Source organism: Leguminivora glycinivorella, chromosome 7 (genome assembly GCF_023078275.1).
Source record: "Leguminivora glycinivorella isolate SPB_JAAS2020 chromosome 7, LegGlyc_1.1, whole genome shotgun sequence".
Taxonomy (NCBI): Eukaryota; Metazoa; Arthropoda; class Insecta; order Lepidoptera; family Tortricidae; genus Leguminivora; species Leguminivora glycinivorella.
In genome coordinates this window covers 5,769,932-5,791,235 of record NC_062977.1, presented here as the reverse complement: position 1 = coordinate 5,791,235, position 21,304 = coordinate 5,769,932, and the positions used below count along the sequence as shown (strand labels likewise).

Genomic DNA, 21,304 nt, shown 5'->3' with positions numbered 1-21,304 from the left:
AAGTGCATTTTAACAGCTATCAGATTTGTAGCATTATCGAGTGTGGAAATGTAAACAAGTAGGGGAAGGTTGCTATCATTGGACCACTTAACTTCGCTGCTCTATAATTCATAGATTTTATGTCAAAAAATAAACTACTTTGAGAAGTTTCAATTCTAGACATCTATTTATGAATTACCTTATTCACAATAAAAAAAAATCAATTTAGAGAAAATTCGTGAAAAGGTTTTCATAAGCTGTTGCCTTCTTTGGACCAGAGTCGCCTTCATTGGACCACAAAGTCGCCACCAATGGACTTAGGAAATTTAGACCAATGGTCCAATCAAGGAAACTTATGGAAATCGACAAAAAATATTTTTTATACAAATTTTATAATAAAAATATATATATATTATTTTCATATGTACTAGTTTTTTCTTACACATTGTCTATTTGCGCACGGGTGAATAATTCTAAAAAAAAAGTTGCCATGATTGGACCGGTCCGATGATAGAATAGAACCCACAGGTGGTCCATTGATAGCAACTAGGTATCGCATCACAAATAAAAATATCAAAAAATAGAGAAAACAAATGCCTGGAAACTGTTGTTTTAGATTTGCTCATTAATAAATATTTAAGCATTGTACGTCAACACACAAATTCAATTGTCAATGTATTTATACTTTCGTGATTTTATTCCTTCGCATAATCTAAATTCAACAGCGCTCGAAACACACAGACGCGTCACTCGTTTCCGGGAAGCGAGGCGCGACTGAGGTTATGGGGTGGCCCAAGGTGAGGCCTAAGGTCACTTTGTACCTTACTGGATTCCATCTAGCACGATTAGATTTATAAATATTTAAGTGGTCCAATCAAAGCGCTGGTCCAATGATCGCAACCTTCCCCTATTTTAGCAGTACACGTTTGCAGAGTAGTAGTGTGTTGTGTCACTTCTTAAGTTAAACCATTATAAGCAACCTGTGACCAGCTTCTGCCGACGTATCGTCAGTGGTATGACATATAAAGTAGACTTATTAATTTGTCGTTTACTGTAATATTCATTCTCAAAAAATATTACAGTTTAGTCACTTACTGGATTAAAACACACCATTATTACATCAATATAAGTACGAACCAAATGATAAATGGCAGCTAATTTGGACAAAACAAGGAACTCCCTACACTCATAACCCTCAAGTAACCAAAGCACAGTGGCAATAAAATGCGAAAAACGATTACAGATCAATGAAGCGCGTACCCTCCGTCAAATAAAGCCGAGTACACACTTCAAATATGCTTTTCTTAATCGTTCTCATAAAACAAAGATCAGCCGACTCCCCCGTGGCAAAAAAGTAAAAAATCTCCCCGCTGCATTGCTCATATCGCGCTATCACTGCGGATTTTTACCGCAAATTGTTTTCCTCCCCTGAATCGATATTGTTTGGATTGGAATTGCTTTGGAACTTAAATTAGTACGTTGGAAAGAACAAAATGGAATTACGAGCGATTCTGCGCACTTGCGGTTCATTTGCCTGCGATGGCAGTAGACGACGATTCTGTTTTACGCTGAGTGCTTAGCAATATTGGTGTTTACATTTTTGATGCGAAAGTTGGCAAGGGAATGAGTATAATATTTTGTATATTGGCAATAACATTGATTACAGTCGTTAATCGAATCTTTTTCTTGCACGTGTAAGTGTGTGTATCCTATCGTTATGTTTAATAAGGTTTACAATTTAAAGAAAAATTATGAAAATACAAAATGTAAATACCCAAACTTCTTTCGAAAATCATACTGATATACGCTATTATTACACAACAGGCACCTTTCTATACCTTGTACTTTTGGCTGTTGAAAAAAGTGTAAACAAACCGGAGCCGTCAAATTTGACAGATCCAGGGGTAGTGAACCTTTTAAAGCCAGATTGAAGAACAAAATTGTAGGTGGCTACTTACTTGATTTGATACTTATTTATGGTGAGCCAATTTTAATGATTATAAACGCATAAATGGTAAGAAAGGTGGGAATAATCATGCGATACCTTGTATTTTTAGGTATTTAAAAAACTGTGAACAAACCGTCAAATGGTTGTTTATCAGGGAACGTTTGGTTCTTGTTAAAATATTCGTATTTAAAAATTATTGAGCTCACTACTACAGTCCGTTCCATTCCAAAAACATATACTTTTGCTTAATTTTACCAAATACACATGTACAAGACAAGACGAGTGTAAGTACAAGTTTATAATGGGTCGGCAAACACACATTGCTAATGTGAAACCAGAAAACTGGAGAAGATGCGAAGAACATGTCATCAAGGAAGAGAAGAAAATGAAAGAGTTAGACAACAAGCCGACAGAATAATAAATGTGACAGAATCATCTTCGTCTTCATCGTCATCGTCCTCATCAGAATAAAATAACGTATATAATTATAAAGTATTGCGTTTTACTTAAAAATATACATATGTTTTCACCATTAAGCACATAGAATAGAATGACATATTTTTATTTTATGTATTTTTTTCATATTTTTTTATTATTTCATGCACAGATAATCTTAATTTTATTTCTATTGCTTTTTTATATTTCTCTGTCTTTCATCAAAATTTAGTGTGGTACCTATAAATATTACTGAATCAACTAAACTACCATCTAGTATAAAAAATACATAAACACACAATCATCATCTCATACAGAGAAACGGAAGCTCGAAAACACAAATATCAGATTTGGAACAGATGATGATGATGATTGATAACAAGCAATGGAAAATGTCAAACGGATAAAATTAAAAACCGCGTAAGGTCTAGTGCCTTTATATATATATTAGTAGTGTTACACCCAGATTAAAATGCAACCATGAGTTTTAAACATCTGCAAAATTGGGTACGTTTTGGTTGATGATTCCCTGAAGAAAATAATAATATTAATTAAATGTAATGACGATATGTTTGTATTCATGAAGGTGTAGGTATTATGTTTCGTCAAATTACTTAAACAAAATTACATGTTAGTGGAATGAAATGGGAAATAGTAGTGAGCTCAATTTATTTTTAAATAGAGAAAAAAATTCAGGAACCAAACGTTACCTGCTTAGTTTATCAATACTATGCTCACACCTTTCAACTACTTAAATTTAAATGACCCTCAAATCCTACGCACTTTACCGCACTTAAAATATAAACCCAAAAACAAATTCCATTTCAACTTTAAATATTAACCTTCTTAGGGAAAAAGCATGGAAAATCTTGGAGGTTGAATTGGCTTAAAACCTCCCGGCGGATGTGTCATTATAATTTGTAGGGGGAGATGACGGATCCGCCCGGGGCCCGATTACAATACCGTAAGCTATTTTAATCTTAACTTAGTTAAAAATCTTGCGCACGACATTAGCATTAATCACTTTTGACAGTCGAGTAATGGATATTAAGTAATTACGTGCACTTACAGTGAGAATGACGTAATCCTGAAGCGGTATAGTGCTTTGTTTTTTGACAGCTCTTGACGTTCAAGATTTTAACACAGCGATTTTCAATGTGGTTGTAGGTTGGGATATAAAATTCTGTACCCATCTCAAGATACTTTTGAACACGAACATGATTTTAGGAGCAGACAAATGATTTATTTATCTCTCACGTGATACGAGTGTACGGCTTGCATACCTTTTGAGAAATTTAGGCATTAACTGACGATCTGGATTACCGGAAACAATACTTACCTTAAAGAATCGACTCTTATCATTTTTATATTAAAGGAAAAAATGGAAAAATTTACGCTTCCGGCGGGACTTGAACCCGGAATCGACTCTTATCTTCAAATTAAATGCTAAGGTTTTAAGTAAAATTAAATTATTATACAGGAAGAAACAAAGGAACGCGAAATATAAAGCTTAATTGAACGTCGACATTGAGAGATTTCAATTCAATTACTAGACCATATTTAACGAAATCCAATCCCCCTTTCCCTCGAGGAATAATATTATTTATTCACAAAAAATAATACAAAACACGGCATCGGAACGAACGCTGTTGGTTTAGCCGAGATCATTCGATGCAAAAGTTGGTGGACGCAGGAACTTGGATAAGCGAAGCCCTCTAAAAATGATTGATGCCATAGAGCGACAGGGCGCCGCGCTGCTGTACATTTTAAAACGAATAAACGTCGATTTTGAAATACGAAAATTAGGATCATTAGCGGGATGTTTGGGGGCCAATTTAATAAGTAGCTCCCTATTTGACGATTCCGAATTTAAATATATTTTTATAAGTACCTACATAAGTGTGTGTACTTAATTTAATAAAAATCTTTGTTATGGAAGCAACCCTGAAATAGGCGAGACGACTAAAAAAAACTAATTAGTCCGTCAGTTAAATTGTCAAAGAATTTTAGACACGTATTTTTCTCTCGTAAACGAAAAATGACGACGGTACAGTCAAGTGCGTTGAAGTTTCGCGTGACGTCACGCCTAGGTACAATTTTTACTTAGAATTGACATCACAAGCCCCCAATCCGGAACTTTGATGCTCTATATCTTTGTATTTTTTCATTAATTAGAAAAAGCGAAAAATATGTGTTCAGTATTTTGGACGATCTAACTGACGGACTAAACAGAATGCCATTTTTTATGTAGTCGTCATCCCTATTGCAAAAAAGTAATTTGGTTATCCAAACTACTAAAGTTCAATTGAACATAGAACAACCGTGTGGCCAGATTTTTTTGAGATCTGATCTACTAGGTATAATATAACAAAAAATAAAACCGCCTTCAAAAATAAGCGCGTTACAAAACACGGAGAAACTAAAAAGCAAAAAATAATAAACCTTTGAATTCAGATTTCTTATCGTATTGCAATAATCTAAACATCCAAATTATAAACAAATCAATTATTTTTGCAGTCGGTACCAGACCTGTTCGTCGCATTGCTATTGCCTGTTTGCCCCACCCAACCATACGCAGGCTGGCACCGACTCCAAAAATAATTGATTTGTTTATAATTTGGATGTTTAGATTATTGCAATACGATAAGAAATCTGAATTCAAAGGTTTATTATTTTTTGCTTTTTAGTTTCTCCGTGTTTTGTAACGCGCTTATTTTTGAAGGCGGTTTTATTTTTTGTTAAAAAGTTTATTTATTTGTTGATTTTTAGTGGTTCCTATTGATATTATATGTATCAGTCCGAATACATGTACACTAGTGAAAGAATTATCCTTTAACTCCTAACCATTGAGGAGTTGACCTTCCATCATCAGCTCAGCCACATAAAATTATTACCAACAGGCGTAAATACTGGTTTACCTTTGAAAAATACACTAAAAACATTACATGTGCCTATAACATTTGAAGAGTTCCCTCGATTTCTCCAGGATCCCATCATCAGACCCTGACTTGGTGCCAATGGGACCATCTCGGGGTTATACCCGTTCGATCAAAAAAAAAAATTTTAAAATCGGTCCACAATTCTCGGAGATATCGAGGAACATACATACAAAAAAATAAAAAAAAATAAAAAAAAAACATTCAGTCGAATTGAGAACCTCCTCCTTTTTTGAAGTCGGTTAAAAATTTATATTTGATAATAACAACGAGTACAGGTACAATCACGTACAGTATGTCATGTCGTATCACCAAAAAATACACCCAGTATTCATATACATTATGACGCTATGCCCCAGTCGAGTTTTAAGATTTTAAGAAAGTAAATTATCTTGCTACAGTAATAGCTGATTTTTATCAGAAAATTCAGAACTGTTATCGAACACCGTACGCAATTCGATTTGTTGAACAAAAGCCCGCATGGCACACAAGCAATTTCCTAACGTATTGGAAAATGAACAATTGTTTGAAGACACGTTATTACGGCGTTTAGCCTGCTAACAACTGTGCGTTTGTTTCTGCATTGTCCTATTCCGCTTTTCGAAAAGGTATTTTCGTTCACATTTAATATGTAGATACGTCGTTGTTGAATGGGAGAGTGAAGTCGGTGTAACAATTAGAGAAAGCGACCGGTAGCGATGGCACTATCGCAGCGACAATAGTCGGACTGCGCTCAATATCTTTATGCTCTTTGGTGGTGCCGATGCACGGTTGAATGCCTTCTTGGTACGTTTAAGGACGAGTGTAGAGTTAAGAAACTATTGGATAGCGCGTTTTTAGGGTTCCGTAGTCAACTAGGAATCCTTATAGTTTCGCCATGTCCGTGTCTGTCCGTCCGTCCGTCCGTCCGTCCGTCCGTCCGTCCGTCCGTCCGTCCGTCCGCGGATAATCTCAGTAACCGTTAGCACTAGAAAGCCGAAATTTGGTACCAATATGTATATCAATCACGCCAACAAAGTGCAAAAATAAAAAATGGAAAAAAATGTTTTATTAGGGTACCCCCCCTACATGTAAAGTGGGGGCTGATTTTTTTTTTCATTCCAACCCCAACGTGTGATATATTGTCGGATAGGTATTTAAAAATGAATAAGGGTTTACTAAGATCGTTTTTTGATAATATTAATATTTTCGGAAATAATCGCTCCTAAAGGAAAAAAAAGTGCGTCCCCCCCCTCTAACTTTTGAACCATAAGTTTAAAAAATATGAAAAAAATCACAAAAGTAGAACTTTATAAAGACTTTCTAGGAAAATTGTTTTGAACTTGATAGATTCAGTAGTTTTTGAGAAAAATACGGAAAACTACGGAACCCTACACTGAGCGTGGCCCGACACGCTCTTGACCGGTTTTAGTTATAGAAATGAAGCCTGACTTAATAAATCAGTGGACAGACTGCTGCAAGTTGAGTGAGCGAATAAATAGATTGCTTGAAATAAATTAGTAGATTCGATATCAAATGAAATCTTTGTATATTTATTACTTTCAGTAACAAAATATTTTGTAGCTCAAAAGGCAAGGTGGGGGAAGTTTGAAGGACATTTCATGCGGGTTAAGATAGAAAGCCGCCCGTAGTGCTTCACTATATGGAACATATTTCATCCCTCAGAAAAAACCTTCAATCTTGGTCCACATTACCTTACACTAAATTTACAAGTTGGATTGTAACATCAAAATCAGTTTTAAGGTATTAATCAAAATGGAATTCTGGGAATGGAACTAATTATTAGTGCTTTAATTTACCTAGATATTATTATATCTACCCAAGGGTTCAGCTTTTTTAAAGTAATTATATTTTAATTTTTATTAAGCAGAAACGTCTGCTAACGATTCTAAACATTTTTATATTAAAGGAAAAAAAATGGAAAAATTTACGCTTCCGGCGGGACTTATATTTTCCAGTGTGGTGACGGGTTAAGAATTTCACTCACCCCCTTTCTTCCCGTGGGTGCCGTAGAAGTCGACTGTGGGATATGGATTAAATTGTGGCGTCGTAGGCTGGCAACCTGTCACTGCAATGTCACACATTCGTTTTCTTTCAACCCTTTAATTGTCAAAATTGGCACTGAAACTTAATTGTTTCATGTACTCTGCCTACCCCTTTACAGGCTTGATTTTTTGTTTATATGTAAGTATATTTTAATTTAAAAGGTAATTTAATATTTATTAAATATTCTAGCACGGTTAGAAAGCCCTCGTCGCCGGGCGACGCTTTGTGCGCAATGCAGCGTCTTCACACGCCAAGATAACGCCGGAATTGTTCAAATGCAACGTCAAAATTGCGTGCAACTTTGTAAAAATAAATAAACATAGTATAAAGTAACTGATGTATACTAATTAAAATATTTAAAAAAATCGTTTTATATTAAGCCGAGTCTTCATAGACAGTTTAATTTTTTGGACATTTACTCAATTAGTTAATGCATGATATTTTCATTAGGTGTTATGATTGAAGACCGACAAACATACTATGCCAATATTTAAATAAAATGAATCGCTTTTACATAAATATTAGCATAACTTATAGTAACAGTTATACAATAATTTGAGTAGAAATACTTTCTAAAATGTTAAAATCTAGGGGGAAATACAAGGACTTCGTCAATGTGATGGACAAATCAGGCATGTGACGTCATTCCCACTGTGCTACGATTGCTACGATGTGTAGCGTTCACATATGTAGCGCGTAGCGGCGTAAGATGGAATAAATTGCCTCAAATCTTATTAAAAACTAAAACTTATTAACTATTGCGATTTCAATTTTCAGCTGGATTATTTTTTTCGCAGATTAACTAAAACCCCATTTACTACTAATCACACAAACTTAATCGCAATAACAAGTCTAGAGATTTAATTAACAGGAACTTAATAATATCATCAGAAACTGGCAGAAGAACCTCAGCATTGTCAACTTCGTAATTCTCAAATGTAAACACGGCTTACGCAAACACCACTACACATAACTTGGCGCAATCCCATTATAACAATCACCTTCCCGTTCATTACGCTGTAAGATACTAAATTTAAATTAACAGCCCCTTGTTAGCTGAACTACATCTGCACTCGAATGAATGCTCATTTCGTAAGCGAAAATCGAAATAGTGTCGCGTTGCTATGTTATTGTTGAGTTGAGTCGACACACGACCTTAGACTTTATTGGAAGCAAAGGTCGTTGCCATTTACATTTAACGTAATTAAAATCTATAGTGAACTTATTTGTTAAAATAGTTGATTATGTATCGAAATATAACTATATCTAGAATTTGTCAAATTGAGTATCGTAAACAGCATCGGCACTTAACATCAGGTAAGACTGTGGTCGAACCTTTCAAAGTTACACTTAGCTTTGCCAAAGGCAAGTTGTTACTCTAGCTGACATCGACCAAATATTGTGTAAGTAGTCTCTCTAATAAACTAAAAAAAGTAAAAAGGGGTTAATAATTTTCCTTATCGGATGCACAATGGATAAGTCGAATATAGTTCATAATTATGTTCATGGACATACTGATCCCTTAAAACTCATAACAAAAAATATAGGTAAAAATATGATACATTTAAAAAATCGAAGTATTACTCAGTGAGTAATTATTTCAAATTTAGAGAAATTGATTAATTTTTCTTATCGCACAAGCCGACATAGAAACCTACAGCATCAAACGGCACGCTAACCAAATTCCTAATACAGTGTCGTTTAAAACGTCTCCTATCTGAGTACCTAGACAGAAACAGCCAATTTAGCCGTCTCCGCCGTCTTTATCGTATCTTTAATGAACACTCATAAGCGTACACACTACTTAACGTATTGTGTGAGACGCTACCTAGCAACTACAACTGCTTTGTAGGATTTGCGTTTTGTACTCGCGATATTCTGGCTCGCTAAATATTAACGACGTTCGAAATAATAATTAAAATAAAAACTGAAACTAAATAATGGAACGGATCAAACTTTTTTTACAAAAACTAAATAGATGCTTTACCAAAATATAAATTAAAAACTTGACACAAGAAATTTCATTTGAGTAGCTTTAGATTTTCTACAACAAAGAAGTGAATGATGTCCAAATCGTCAAATAAAATTACTAAAATAAGTTTGACATCTAACTACACAGGTCGGGTGTAGGCATCCATAAAATCTACGCGTTTCAAGCACTAACCTAAACATTTATTAAATACATCAACCTCCATACTACAAATTTTTATTCCGACCGTAACGTGGCAACTTTATCTTCGGGCTTAAACTAACGAAAAAGGTTTGCTCCCCTTTGTACTAAAACAATGTAGGCCTAGCACGGGAAATGCTAATACAGGCCGTTCGGTACAAATTGATACTCGATTGTCGTTCATATAAAACACTCCGCGAGCGAGATCGCCCCATGAATAATAAAGAATTGCCGAACGCCGACGAGTAGGCGACGCAAGCGATGGCTCGCTGCGACGAACTGTAGAAAATCCTGGGTAGTAAAAAGATCGTCAATTGGGTTCCCTCTATTTGGCATACCTTTACTTGTCCGAAACGATTATCGCATAACAGACTTCGCATAATAGGTTTTCGACGAATGTAAATTTGGCAGAAAACTTATTTGTCATAATCTAAAATAATACGAATATTACTTTGTCCGAAAATAAGTTCGCAAAATACTATTTACGCCGATTATGTTTATGAATAGGTTAATTATGCCTATATAGATTATGCCAAAAAGAATTCTGGATTGTAAAATTATGCAACCCATATATATTTTAGGGGAACCAATGTGCACATACGAGATGTGGCTATCAGTGGGTGAAACATACTTAAAAAAAATTACTTCTATGGACAATACAAAAAAACTTTATGCCTATTAGAAAAACAAAATTATAATTAAGTATTAATTACCGTATATTGTTATGTAAAATTTGAATATTCCATGTTCAAATATTTAAAGCCGTAAATATAAATACTTGACATATTATTTTTCCACAGGTTAGGTATTTTTATAGAAAATTGCCTAAGAAACTCGTCTCGTTTATGTTTCTTAGCGCATTATTAATAAGTTAAAAACACGGGAAAATCGTCGCATAGAGCCGGCATCCGAGTAAAAGGCGCCTATTCGCTGCACGTCCACTATAAAACATAACTCCGATTTTCATACAGACCCGTGTTCGTTTCCATGTCAAACATCTCCCCTCGCATAAAGTACGGGCGGCAGTAAACCCGCCACTGTTAGCTTTATTGGGATTTTATGACTAAATCAACACTTCAAATCTATAAAAATGTAAAATCGTGACGCATAGAATAGATGCCGTTTAGTATATTTTCCGGCGTATATTTTATTTAAATATCATAGTTTATTTAAATGTAACATGTGTAAAAATTTTAAAACCAGATTACCTATATTCTTACTATGAACAAAAAATATATACAAATTATCATAATCATTAAATTTTAGAACGGATGTCAGACGCCTCATTCAAAAAAGATTGGCTACGTAACGTGAAACAAAAAAATTGGGTTCCCTTAAATTCAATATTTTTTTTCAATAAATTTAATTAACAACATTTTGACATGAAAAGAAACACGATATAAGTAACACAGTATTAACAATCTGTACCGAAAATAAAAACGAATCAACTAAATTACACTTGTTTAATTGGTCTATTCTCTTTCTCGTAATTAGACAGCATAATTGCCATAAAATCAAGTCAAATGCGTATAATGAATTGTCATGAAGACACGTAATGACGGTGATCACACGTGATTGCGTAAGTGTAATCATGGCTAATAGGGTAGACCAAGGTAAGTTATAACAGATGTAAGGTGACAAAGAAGTTTCCTGTTTTAACTAACTTCATCATACGTGGCTCACGGCTCAAATGAAAAGCTGAGATTTTATTTTTTGATACTTGGTAATTATTTCGAGTCCTATTTTAAGTTCCTATGGAACTGCGACTACGAACAACATACATTAAACAGCCAAAGCCAAACAAGATGACGACGATACCAAATGTGAAATGTGAAATAAATTAAAGGTAAAACAACAAAGATGACAATAAATACTTACGAAAGTAACAAATGAAGAATGGGTGACAAAAACAGAATGAGACAAATTGAACAACTTGACAAAAACCTAAAAGAACGATGCAATACGATACCGTAATTTTAAAATGGCAGAATATTTTTAATAATATTCGTTTCCAGATATATAGCAGAATGGCAGAATATTTGTTTCTAGATATTTTTAAATTGCTTATTTCAAATTAAACTGCTAAGGTTATCACTGATGAAATTAGTTAGTTTTTAATCCATAAATTATGAATTGATAATATTTCAACTCTCCTTAGTCTCCCCTATGCTTCCGCGGTATTTAGGAGTCAGTCGGTGGAATACCGATTGACGTTAATGCGTTGAAAGATAGAGCTACGAAACTAGCGAGAGTAGTAATTAAACCTTACTCAAACAATTATTTAATTATTTTTCTGGAATTTGCTTTATGTCTTATTTGTATCTTAATAACATTATGTCATACTATTAAAAAATTCTTACCATAATTATTGTATATGTTACTTATTAGTATTATTTGCACGGACTGTTCAAAATGATTGAATTATAACTGAGTTTACTGCCATTGATATCACTATATTTACGCTTCTTAATAGCAAATTCCTAGTTTATGTGATTAAATTAATAAACCATGGAAATATTATAGTACAAGTAAGAAACTAAGAGGTCAGTATGAATAGCGAAAGGTACTAAATTTAAAACATCAAATGTGGTACAAAAAGTACTAAGGCGGTTGAGGATTGAGGCGAATACTAGTCTAGTCTTAAGCTTTTTGGTATGCTCCAGACTTTACGATTCGTGGGTCTTTAAATTCACATTTAACATAGTATAGGCAAGCTCAGACTCCCTGCTATATGATGAGCATCTAATTACTCAGTCTAAACCACAATCGCATAAGGCTAGCTCACTGTACGACGTTTACCCGCGACACACAGTTACCCCCTAGCCCGATTACCGCAGGTGTCGAAACGGCTTTGCATTCATGTTGATTGCTGTCAAGCTTACTTGAATTATGAGTTCAATTTGTCAACGAATTACCGCAAAATTAGCTCATTATTAATAAATATAATGTAATAGTTATTTTAGTGACTGGTGTATAATGAGAGGCATTAGTTGATATTACTGTTTACCAAAATTAGACTTTATCTGTACATATTGTAGAAAACTTATTAAGTATATGGTTGGTAGATAAAGTAATGAATGTTATTGTACGTAATTAGGCATTAAAACACTCGTGTGTAACAAGTTTTCTACAATATTTACAGATACAGTCTAAATTCAGATAAGAGGTAATATTAAGTTGGGATTGGCTGTCAGTTCACTTTTAAAAACGTTTCATGTTTGAAACGAATATATATACCTCTATATATATATTGCCACGTCAAGAAATATTGAACATTAAGCGAAATATTTGAAGAATCTCGTCCCTCTAAACTTAATACTAACATTTTGAACCACAATCCGGAATGCCACCTCCACACTTGAGTACCCGAAATGTGTTTACCTCCTACATCCACAATTAGCTTCCAACGGATTAACGCACAGGTGTCACACGCTTCATGCTCATTGCTTAACATAGTGATTCGAATACGGCTTCAAAAGGATATTAAGCAATGAACTGTTGATACTGACAATACCTTTACTAATTTGTTACTGACGCTCTATATAATATCTGTTTTAATTCAAATCAGGTTGATTTTAGGAGCACATGTTATCCTACCGACTGCGCCAATGTCTTGAGATACATATAAGTGATATATAAGTAAGTTATATCAGTAAGGAATTCCGTCTCAACAAAAGTTTTCCCTAAAATGATTCCAACAAGTGTGAGATCGCAATATGTAAAAGCAAATGCCTGTCTTCCAAGACACGCGATACGCGCACATATTCAGTTGTACACCTTACGTCGCGTCTCATGCAAATTTATGAGTCGGAGGCGATTTTTAATTACCCATGTGTATGAGTGTTTACTTTATACATTGTGTTCTTATATATCAGTAGAAATTTCAGTCTCTCAACGTTTACCCTAAAATGATTCCAACAAGTGTGAAATCGCAATATCTAAAAGCAAATGCCTGTCTTCCAAGACACGCGATACGCGCACATGTACCACGTCGCGTCTCATGCAAATTTATGAGGCGGAGGCGATTTTTAATTACCGATGTGTCTGAGCGTCTGTCTGCGATGGCTGTGACGGCCTAAGGCTTGATGTACACGTGGAGATTATGGTTTTACTTATTCGATTTGAGATTAGTTATGAAGTACGATAGATGATACACATCCACTGTACTTTACGTTAACTTATTATTGACTGATGTTACTACTTAAGTTGTATATACCCAATATTTGCTAATGCTGATGCTTACATATTACGTGCTTAATCACAGTCGTGGTTAACACATTGCTGATTATTTTATCATATTTTCTGAGAACAATAATTCCATGATACCTAACATGTTATAACTAAGTAATTCAATACGCAAAACAGACCAAACAATTAATTTCAGTTACAATAAAAGTCCTATTTCAAAAGATTAAAGAGTATAAACTCGCTTCATAATAAAAAACTGTTAAACTGATTTTTCCTACAATATTTAGGCTTTACAAGCCACAACATTTTTTCGTCAGCTGAAAACATTACATAAATATACACGACACGATACACTGAATCCGCATCTTACAAGCAACGGAACAGTGAGCGTCGCACCTTAATTCCTTAGCAGGTCGCTTGCAGGTGACAACGCGCGCCGGGGAGCGGTTAAGTGCGCATTTTACGGCTTTTATGCATATTTGATGGCACCGCCATAATCTGTGCTCACCTGCCATGTGGGCTGCCGGCTTATGTTGGGGGTTTCTTACGACCAGTCTAAGAAAATGTATTAATTGCTTAATGAGAAATTTATGCTGAAAATGATAAGTTGATAAGCATGCTCGCGTAATTACTTGTAATGGATGAAAAAACTTATGATACTCCTAGATGATACTACACTGTGTTTGATGGCTCCGCCTTAATCTTTGCTCACCTGCCATGTGGGTTACTGGCTTATGTTGGTTTCTTACTAGCGGTCGAAAATGTAACCGCGCTGGTAATCATTGGTTAGTGAGAAATTTATACAGAAAATAATAACTATAAGTACCCTGCCTAGCCTGTTGTCTACCATAGTTAATTAAAGTTATGTGCTTATTTTTTTAATGTCATCTTAGTATATTGGTGAGCAATAAAGAATATTTGTATTTTATTGTATTGTATAAATACTCACTTACTTGTGTTCTTACTTGTGTAAGAGTGGCACCGAAGCTTTAATAGTTTCATGTGCTCTGCCTACCCCTTTATGGGATACAGGCGTGATTGTATGTTATGTTATGTATGTTATAAATACTCAACTAATTCAGCAGTATTACTCGTACTGTACGAAATGGAAACATGTTTCAATTGATATTCCGTATTAAAAATGGATTTGTCATTTTCTTTTGTTACATTCCTTCAATTGCACTGTCTAATAGAATTTGACATTTGGGTAATTCAAATATTGATTGTGGAAAATTCGCACAGAAAAATATTTCCTTTAATAATCGTAGTTTAAAATAGTAGCCAAATAAACTAACGATCGGAAAAACCGTTATCAAACTACCAAAAACACCGCTAAATTAATTCAAATTCGGAATACTTAATGGGGCGCTTAACCGTCGTCGGTACGTAAGCCAATCGGAAAATAATAACAGGAATTACTGGTAAGAGCGTATCAATTACTGGCCCTAAGCAAACGGCATTACGTGCTCAATATTAAAATCAAATTTACGAAGCAGAGGAGCTTTAGTGACATGTGGACCCGCGGTACGGATAGCAGACAGAACTCTGAAACCACTTTGATGAGGATCTGAAAGAAAACTGCCTCTACAGTGGGTTTTTGACGTTTTATAACACACACAGTAGATATATAGCTGTTATAATAATTTATTTTTCATCACACTTGCACTCTAAATCTGCTATTGCAAGCAGGCGGCGGAGCGTGAGTTATAGAAAAGTAATTCCTACAAGGGAGTTATGAAATTTCTAGTACTGTACTTAACTCTTTTACATCTATTTACATAGTTTTTATATTGCAACAAGTGTGATGAAAAACATTGTGTGTAACTCGGGGCGTAAGTATATTGCAAACTCGAGCCTTTAAGTCACTCCGGCAAGCCGTCGCGATTTTACTTACTCTCGTTAGCAACATTCAACTGCCACCCCTTGTTTCAAAATGTACTATGATTGAGCTTTAACTGCCAAAGACTTATTTAGGTATCCTTCCCACTTATATTGGACCTATATCTGAATATTCTGCTAAGAAAAAAAAACCTCAAATTTGTAATCTCCAAAAAAAAAGATTTTTGACAAAATATTTTACCCAATGAGTTGATATAAAAATCACATCCATGTTCAAAAACACCCAATAAATATAAATCAGCCCCTTTTTAGGGTTAGGGAAAAGGTACAAAAGGATTTATGGCGCCGCTCTGTCCATCTGTCTGTCTGTCTGTGACATTAGTAAATATCTCGAGAACTACTTATGCGATCAATTTGAAATTTGTAATACTTATGAACATCGTTAACCTCTTGAAAGAACAAATTGAAAGTATTTTTTTTTTTAATTTATTAATTACAGAAAATGGCCAAAATCAAAGGGGGTTACTGTAAATTTCAAGTAACTAGATCAAGTGGGGTATCGTTAGAAAGAGCTGAAATAGTACATATCAAAACTATTTTTTTTAATTTTTTGGTTGTGGAAAAAAATGTTTTTTGAAGGAAAATGTAAAAAAAATACCGTCCCCCCGCCCTCCCCCTTATCTCCGAAGTTTACCAACATAAATTTATGAAATTATTTTTAAAAACCGGGACTTAATCGCGTATAACTACATATTAAACTGACCTCCAACGTTTCAAGGACGGCGTTGTCCCCGTGGTCTCGGAGAAGACTGGCTTGAAATTACACTTTATAGACATCCTCAAAGAAGTAACGCTGGAACCAGATGAGATAATGGATGGAGCATATCGAGGCCAGTGTAGATCTGCAGCCTTGGGCAGTGAAGTTGTGGAAGCGATATGTGGATGATGTTTTCTGTATTATGAAGGGTGGTAAGCAGGAGGTGGAGCAACTTCTCCAATATCTTAATTCTATTCATCCAAGGACTAAGTTTACGTACGAATTAGAATCACAGCGCAGTTTACCATTCTTAGACGTGAAAGTGATTGGTCGAATGGACGGAACCCTAACTCACACTGTTTACAGAAAGCCTACGCACACTGACAGGTATTTGAATGCCCTTTCTCACCACCACCCGCGCCACCTGCAGTCAGTTGTCTCATCGCTGGTGAATAGAGCGTATGATCTGTGTGACCCTGAATATTTGAAGGATGAGTTGTCACATATTCAGGAGGTGCTTAGAAGGAACGGGTACAAGAATAAAAAGTGGCAACCTAGACGGAAGGCAAGGGGGAAACGACCTGAGGTGTCCAGACAACCGGCAATTCTGCCGTATGTTAAAGGTGTGACGGATAAGGTTGGTACAGTACTTGGAAAGTACTCTATAAAGACGGTGTACACGCCATTATCCAAAGTTGCAGGAAGCCTAAGATCACCTAAGGACGTTATACCGTTTCAATCACCTGGCGTTTATAAAATTGATTGCAGTTGTGGTAGCTCCTACATTGGAGAAACTAAGCGCACCATAGAAGAAAGGGTAAAGGAGCACATCGCGGCTGTGAAAAATCGTCAGGTCAACAAGTCTGCCGTGGCTGAACATTTGTTAGAGTCAGGGCCAAATCACTGGATCGAACTACATGACCCTAAAGTCCTTTCCACGGAACGCCATTTCTACAGTAGAAAAGTGCGTGAAGCCATTGAAATCAAAAAACATCGCAATTTCAATCGGGACGAAGGTTTTAGGATCTCATCCACATGGAATCCTGTCATTAATAAGTGTAAGCCGAAAATAATATCGACAGTCGTTAAATCGAATATCGTCAGTGTTGTATGTCGACAGTGTAACATCCCTAGTGCGCAAACAGTTCAAGTTGATAATCAAAACCAAGTGCGGGTAGTTCGAAAAACTCGCGCGGCTGTCAGAAGGTGTTGATGTCATTTCAAGCCAGTCTTCTCCGAGACCACGGGGACAACGCCGTCCTTGAAACGTTGGAGGTCAGTTTAATATGTAGTTATACGCGATTAAGTCCCGGTTTTTAAAAATAATTATGTGTAATAATCGTGAAAGTTTAAATCAGTGTTTTATAAATTTATGAAATTTTCACCAAACATGGCTATTATAATGAATATTACAGGAAAAATAAAGTCGTACACGTATCTTTAAAAAAAAATATATTTATAAAAAACCTTTCAGATTTACATTTTCAATTTAAACACCCTTGCGAGTTTATGGTGTCTGTATTTTTTAACAAAATAACAATGAAATTACCTGCCTTCAAATAGAGGTAAAATGGTTAAAATCGGTTCACGCAATAAACAATTATCCCATAAAAAACATTTTCCATACTAGCTCGCGCGCATTAGTTTACTCAATTTGCCGATAGATGTCGCTGTACGTTGAATGCTCATTTCCTACATCGCGTTTTTCCTGATATAATGAGGTCGGTTCAAGAGCGTCCTTGCGACATGTCGTAAGTCGTAAACTATTGAAGTCGAATAGTCTTGATTTTATTTAGACGTTGTCTAACAATAAAATTGTATATTAAAATATTACTTGTTATGTGGGAAATTGAGTCTTGAGGGATTTAGTCAAGTCTGTAGAGTTCTATGAATAACATTTTGATGATAAACTATTGAAATTTTGTACGGAACCCTCGGTGAGCGAGCCCGACTCGCGCTTGACCGGTTTTTATTTTTTCGATTTAAAAATCTGTATCAATTTTTGTGCCAACGCTACTCGTAAGAACTCCAGTCGCGTAACATCAATTAAAATCGCATTTAGCGTCGTCCAACACGTAATGCCACAATTTCCCGCGATCCGATACCGCGGTAATACCACACTAATACCACTATTACACCAGTGCGCTTTGTCCAAACAGCGCCTATTGAAACGTACGCCGTAATTATGATTACAACACGTTTAAAATCGAGTTTAACAATGTATTTGTAATTGTATTGAATCAGTAGCTATGACTCAAATATTGAGCTATATGAACGAAAAGACAAGAGTCGAAACTCGAACTAGGTAAGGGGTAATATTTTGGCTCAGGACAAGACGAAGATGTTTAGGCCATTAAAGAGATATATTTATTTCGTTATACAAATTTTTAATGTGTTGGTTATTGCTACAACAAAACAGACCTGTGGTTGACAACCAGCTGGTACAAGTATAAAAATAACCTCCTTGCGTTATCCCGGCATTTGCCACGGTTCATCGGAGCCTGGGGTCCGCTTTGACAACGAATCCCAAGATTTGGCGTAAGCACTAGTTTTTACGAAAGCGACTGCCATCTGACCTTTCAACCCGAAGGTTAACTAGGCCTTATTGGAATTAGTCCGGTTTCGTCACTATGTTTTCCTTCACCGAAATGCGACTGGCAAATATCAAATGACATTCGCACATAAGTTCCGAAAAACTCATTGGTACGAGCCTGGGTTCGAACCCGCGACCTCCGGATCGAAAGTCTCACGCTCTTACCGCTAAGCCACCAGTTATTTCCATAAATACCGGTTATCTATAATATCCGTATCCACCTTTCCTCTGATCGTGAATTGACGGTCAACCCTGTTTACTTCCGCTATTCTACGGAGCCCAATACGTGCTCATTGAAATCTGGGAACGGCCAAAACTTTGTGGACGACCTTGATTAGGCTACTTTCCTCCTAGTCAAATCAGCTTCTTTTTAAGAACTGTCAAAACGGTTTTGAACGACTTGCTAATAAGGAATTAATATGAAATCGAATGAATTGACGTCACGGTCAACTGATTTACTTTATATATGTCTATCTTCTTCTCTTTAAAAATGTCAATTGGAGTTAAAAATAACTTCAGTCCCTGTTTTTCATATAATTATCTGATGCTTTATTTCGTGCATGGTATAAAATATTTTATTTTAAGTACCTACAGTCAAGTTGCCTATTCTATGTAACACCGTAACCATATGTATTTATTTATTTATTATTACGGCGAGGTTACAAAATGTAAATTGGATACAAATATTTTAATACTATTCTAAACTAATAATATTAAATTTACATTTCTATAACAACCAAGCACAACATTCAAATATAAATTATATGAGCGAAAATATTAATAATTAAATTAAATTGAGATCATAAGTATACTTAACTATGTGATAATTTTATTACACTGTTTTTAAATCTGTTATAACTTAAATGAAAGATATCGACATCGTTACAAATCTTGTTGTAAGAATTACACATATATTATACAGTATGTAAACTAACGAAAACCATTTACTGTAACCCGTAAATGTCCAGGTGATACTGAGAAACTTTTACTATGGGATCAACCCCGAAATCACGAAAATATCTTCTGACAGTTTCATAGGTAGTTTTATTTTATAGTAAGTATTTCCTATGGGAGAGTAAATTTTTATTTCGCGTTTTGGGTGTTGGTCCCATAGTAAAAGTTCCTCAGTATCACCTGGACATTTACGGGTTACAGTAAATGGTTTTCGTTAGTTTACATACTGTATATTAGGATTACATATGTTATCCTCGCTGGTATAATTAAAAAACTAGTCTCTTACTGAATTTCGAGCCTTCATATGACGTTCGAGAGCACTTAAGTTTAGTGCCATATTATCTCGTGCCCACTATTTCAACATAAGTACCTGCTTGCATTTCTGATTACCTCATATTTAAAAAAGTGTCAACGTACTAGATCCAAAATCTGGCGCCAAATGCGACCTCATACTTAAAGAGAATAGCAAAACGTTTGAAATCAGAAGGAGATCACCCCTAATAGGTGTTCAAAATATAATCTGAGACGATCTTGTTCAAAATTTTATGGGAAATCGGCTTAAATTATATAATTATATATCGTCAACCTTAACTTTACTTGAGTAATATGCCAAGATTCGAGGAACCCTTCTAACTTCGTCTGGTAGAGGTGTGTGGTAGATGAGCATTTATTATATTGTTACTACTTACTGTCTTTGGTCAACAAAAGATGAAGTTGATAACCTGCGTTTTGTTATTGTTTCAGAAACAGGAGGATGGGATAGTACACAAACGCTTCAGACCGTCCACTTCGCAAAAGTAAGTAGCCGCTGACACGATCTACAGTGTATCAGCGAAAAATACATGTATCCGACCAAGTCTATTTGTCTTATTTTTGTAAACAATTGTAAACAAAATTAAATAAAACTATGGAAACGGATTAAATCGCGTATAATGAATTTAAAATTCATCCCGACGTTTCGAACACTTTACAGCGTTCATGGTCAACGGGTAACTGAGGAAAAATTACAATGTGCAAAAGCTACCCACATACAAGAAATATGACCACAAATAATCTGCAAACTGCTATTGTATAACCAGCTTTATTAATAGTGTGTAAACCTGCCTTAAAAATCTAAATTATTTGTGGTCATGGTTCGTTAATATTTCTTGTATGTGAGTAGCTTTTGCACATTCCAAATTTTTCCTCAGTCACCCGTTGACCACGAACGCTGTTAAGTGTTCGAAACGTCGGGACGAATTTTAAATTCTTTATACGCAATTTAATCAGTTTCCATAGTTTTATTTCATGAGTAACTATCGCGGTAACCGAAGACAGTATCTAAGCACTTTTGCAACATCAAAACTAAGCAGAATAAACTATTTTAACGGAAGGTGCATATTATATTAAGGTGAACTGTTTACCAAACATAGGACAAGTAAGGTCGAGTACCTTCTGAAATTATTTGAATACATCAAGT

At 35.2% G+C, this 21,304-nt stretch overlaps 2 protein-coding genes across 6 annotated transcripts in view; both read left to right on the top strand.

Annotated features, from left to right (window-relative positions):
• The window catches only part of LOC125228007, a 96,548-nt gene that overhangs the window by 70,837 nt on the left and 4,407 nt on the right, over positions 1–21,304 (top strand). The window lies entirely within an intron of this gene.
• Positions 20,600–21,304, top strand: part of LOC125228217 (myelin transcription factor 1-like protein) — a 57,416-nt gene continuing 56,711 nt past the window's right edge. For all 5 annotated transcript variants that reach the window (XM_048132701.1, XM_048132697.1, XM_048132698.1 and 2 more), the window contains exon 1: positions 20,600–20,642. The gene's annotated coding sequence lies outside the window, so the exon portion shown is untranslated. The remainder of the gene's footprint in view (positions 20,643–21,304) is intronic.